At 38.5% G+C, this 4,701-nt stretch overlaps 1 pseudogene across 1 annotated transcript; it reads left to right on the top strand.

Annotated features, from left to right (window-relative positions):
• Positions 1–269: 269 nt before the first annotated feature.
• Positions 270–2,998, top strand: LOC114308996 (G-type lectin S-receptor-like serine/threonine-protein kinase At2g19130 pseudogene; annotated as a pseudogene). Its single transcript, XR_014335905.1, has one exon. The product of XR_014335905.1 is annotated as a G-type lectin S-receptor-like serine/threonine-protein kinase At2g19130 pseudogene (transcript).
• The last annotated feature ends 1,703 nt before the right edge of the window (positions 2,999–4,701 follow it).

The raw sequence follows: 4,701 nt of genomic DNA, 5'->3' as shown, positions 1-4,701 counted from the left end.
CAACATTGGTTGCTACACATACCAGTTGTTTGGTTAACTAAACTTACCATATTTTTATTAAAATTGTACTTTGACCCTTCACTTTCAATTGTCTTTTGACTTTTAATTGTGCTATAAAAAAATTTGATATGTGACACAAGCGTTAATTTTTGTCATCGTTAATGATGAATTATTGGGAAAATAAAATTACAAATTAACTTGAATTTATTTAATTGTCAATTGAAAGTCAAAGGTTCACATATTTGTGGAACTGTATTTTTTTCATCTTTGTCCTGGTCTTAGCGATAATGAGATGCGAAAACATTGAAAAGAATACCAAAAAATATAAAAACAGAAGTGTAATAATTTGAGACCCATTCTTATAAAGATACTAGTCATCTTCTGTTTCATACTAATTTCCCTTTTGAGCGGATAATCATATGGGTATCAGAAAATATCCATGCTTCATGTTTTTTGGATTCTTCATATGCTGCTTCTTTTTCACCAGCATTCTCTCCCATGGAGCTGACACCATCTCTGCAAATCAATCTCTTTCTGGGAACCAGACCATAACCTCTGCCGGTGGGAATTTTGAACTGGGTTTCTACAAACCAGGTAATTCCTCATACTATTACATATCCATGTGGTACGCCAAAGTATCTACTCTAACAATAGTTTGGGTAGCCAATAGGGATAATCCCATCTCTGATAAGTATTCCTCTGTACTCAAAATCTTAGATGGTAATTTGGTTCTTTTAAATGAATCCCAACGCCTGATTTGGTCCACAAATCAGAACTCTACCACTTCCAATTCTGTGGTGGCTGTTCTTGGGGATGATGGGAATTTGATTTTGAGAGATGGGTCCAATTCAAGTCAACCAATTTGGCAAAGTTTTGATCACCCTGCTCACACTTGGTTGCCTGGTGCAAAGATTGCTTACAATAAGCTTACCAACACACACCAACGTTTAACTTCATGGAAGAACTCAGAAGACCCTTCAACAGGACTGTATTCTCTTAATCTTGATGCAAATAATAGTCAGTATGTTATATTTTGGAATGGGTCTAAACAGTATTGGAGTAGTGGTCCTTGGAATGGGCAGTTTTTCAGCTCAGTACCTGAAATGAGAACTCATTATGTCTTTAATTTTAGCTATCTTGACAACGAGAATGAGAGTTACTTCACATATTCTCTATATGATCCTTCAATTATTTTTAGATTTATTATGGATATTTCGGGGCAAGTCCAAGAACTCACTTGGTTGGAAAGCACAAAGCAGTGGAATTTTTTTTGGGCTCAGCCAAGACAGCAATGTGAGGTTTATGATTTTTGCGGACAATATGGAATATGCAATAATATTATACAACCCTTCTGTAATTGTTTGACGGGTTTCAATCCTAAGTCGCTCAATGATTGGAATTTGAGTGATTATTCTGAGGGGTGTGTGAGGAGAACCGAGTTGCTGTGTGGGAATAGTACTGCTGCTAATCAAGAGAAAGACAGGTTTTGGGAAATTTCCAACACTAAATTGCCTGAATTTCCTCAATCTGTGGCTGTTGGCAGTGCCGCTGAATGTGAATCTTCTTGCTTGAATAATTGCTCTTGCACTGCTTATGCTTATGATAGTAACGAGTGTTCAATTTGGATTGGGAAGCTAATGAATATGCAAGATGGTGGTGGAAACACTCTTTATCTCAGACTTGCTTCTTCTGAGTTTCCAAAGCCTAAAAGTAAAAAGGGGATTATTATTGGTGCTGTAGTGGGTTCAACTGCATTGGATGTCGTCTTGGTCCTCGTGTGTGTTGTTCTCTTGAAGCGACAAAACAGGATTGTAGCAACCCCTTGTTTGCTTTGGCGAAACACTTCTCGCTGGTTGAGCTTTCTGCATGAAGAGAGGATGGCAACAGTTTATGGTTCATTGGTTGCATTTAGATACAAAGATCTGCAAAAAGCAACCAAAAATTTCTCAGAGAAAATTGGGGGAGGAGGTTTTGGTTCTGTTTTCAAAGGGACATTGCCTGATTCCACTGTCATAGCTGTGAAGAAGCTGGAAAGCATCAACCAAGGAGAGAAGCAATTTCGAGTAGAAGTCAGCACCCTTGGGACTATCCAACATGTTAATCTTGTTCGGCTTTGTGGGTTCTGCTCTGAAGGTAAAAGGAAGTTGCTGGTATACGATTACATGCAGAATGGATCCTTGGATTCCCATCTTTTTCATGAAAAGGAGTCAAAGGTTTTGGACTGGAAAAAAAGGTACCAAATTGCACTAGGGACAGCTAGGGGGTTGGCTTATCTCCATGAAAACTGCAGAGACTGTATCATACATTGTGACATAAAGCCAGCGAACATTCTATTAGACGTTGACTTCCGCCCAAAAGTAGCAGATTTTGGTCTGGCAAAACTTCTTGGGCGAGAATTTAGCAGGGTTCTAACTGCCATGAGAGGGACAACGGGCTATCTTGCACCAGAGTGGATATTAGGGGTGGCTATTACTACTAAAGCTGATGTGTACAGCTACGGTATGATGCTCTTTGAATTGATATCGGGAAGAAGAAACACTGATCAATCTGAAGAAAGGATAGTTAAATTCTTTCCAGTCTGGGCTGCAAGTGTAGTCATAAAAGGTGGAGATGTCCTTAGCCTATTAGACCATAGGTTGGAGAAACATGTTGATGTTGAAGAGGTATGGAGAATTTGTAAAGTTGCTTGTTGGTGCATCCAAGATGGTGAGAATGATAGGCCATCAATGGGTCAGGTAGTTCAGATCCTTGAAGGGATTCTGGATGTGGAGCCGTCTCCAATTCCTCGTTTGCTCCAAGCCCTTGTTGCCAACTAGGAGCATATCTATAATTTTCTCTTTTCTTTGCTGATTCATTCTTCGATCACAAGTCACGACTATGGAGCAATCCTTCAACTGTTTCCTCTGGCCAAGAGCATTATATTGTCCAGTTTCAAGTCTAAAACAATAAAACATGGATGTGCTTGAGTAGTATATATTGTTTTGCTACTTGCTACGTATTGTTTTGTTGTATTAGTCTATGTAATTGGTTTATGGTTTTGCTGTAGGATCATTGTTTAACTTTTCATGTACATCTCTTTCAAGTAGAAGTTTGTTAAAGCAAAATAAGCCCCAAGGGTTAGTGAATTATACTGTTTTCAATGAATTGGTTAGAAATTTTACTGTTTTGAATTTATTTATTTACTATTATTACTTTTTTTATTATTTAATTTTTAAACCTGTGTTTGGATGTTGAAATTGTAGAGAAAAAATAAAAGAGAATAAAAAAGTAAAAAGTGTGCTTCTATTTCACAAATCAAAAATTCAAACACAATCTCTGTGCTTGGATGAAAGAGATGAGATTGTTCAAACTTCCATGGATTAGAGGGGACTTGTAGGAATAAATTATCAATGTGAAACCCTTTTTTCTAAGGATGCTATATCAAGATATTCTCTTTTATTATGGTCCAAGAAAGTTTTGAACACAAATTCTAAATTTCTCAGAGTTGTATGCGGAGGTTGCTTTTCATATTGTTTGGTAGTGATTGGTAGACTGAAATGAAATAGAATGTAATGATTGTTTTATTAAATATTCCATTCCCATATTTGGTTTACAAAAATATATTATAAATGAATGAAAGGGATATTTGATCTAACATTCTTCTTTAACTTTTGATAATGGAAGGAGTCCACAATATTATTATTATTTTTTTACAACATAGGATCCCTCTCATACTCATCTTCTCCGTCCTCAACCTACCATGGCTTCCGAGTGTTAACATATGTATATAATATTCATATACTTATTAATATAATCTAATATGGAGACAGCTTTAGTATATAATATAATATAGTATGTAATATAATATAGTATGTATATAATAGGAGCTTTAGCTTTCGGCTTGTCCCTTCTTTCGGCCGCCCACTTCCTTTCGGTGCCTTTTTCTTATTTTAGTGATGTATACCATAATGATGTTTGTATTCAGCTCTCCTATATAATGGAGCCTCCATTTGGTTTGTAATCAGAGTGTTAATAATACAAAAACCCCTTTCAATATTACACTCTCAACTCTCTCAATTTCTCTTTCATGGTATCAGAGCACAGGTGTGTTTCCTAAGTCTCTGCATCACATATCTTGTTCCTGACAGATTGCTGCGTACCTCGTCCTTCCCTAATACACAGATTGGACAGTACCATCACCTTCGTCTCTTCACGACGAAGCCAACGCCACCAGATTCATCATCATCTGCCGCCGCACGCGCCTCCACGCGCCGTCAGAACATTCGGCCACGCGCTCACTCGGTTCAGACGCGCTCCACGCGCTTCCTACACTGTCCGGTGCTATTGTGCGCCCCGGCCTCATCTGCTAACGTGAGCCGCGTGTTTTTGACGTCAGCCGACGTCAGCCCTAGCTGCTTCCGTGCGCCGTGTGTCTCTCGCCTGCTAACGTGCGCCGCGCCTATGACATCAGCCCTGCATCATCCTGTTTGACCAGCTTTGTTGACTAATCCATTTTCGGCCTTTCTGGTCATATTTTTAGTCAGTTCACTCATTTTCTGACTAATTTCGACCTTCTGAATTCACTGGTAACCTCAGTTTTTTTAGATTCTACCTCATTTGTGCTATTTTTCTCTCATGGATCGCCTAGACTCCACTACCCACCCTATTTCCGCTATTCTTGACGGGACTAATTATGTCCTATGGGCACAAGCTATGTCTGGC

This window comes from Camellia sinensis, chromosome 7 (assembly GCF_055761805.1).
Source record: "Camellia sinensis isolate YWXY chromosome 7, ASM5576180v1, whole genome shotgun sequence".
Lineage (NCBI taxonomy): Eukaryota > Viridiplantae > Streptophyta > Magnoliopsida > Ericales > Theaceae > Camellia > Camellia sinensis.
The sequence above is the reverse complement of the archived record's forward strand: the minus strand, read 5'-3'. Positions and strand labels throughout refer to the sequence as shown.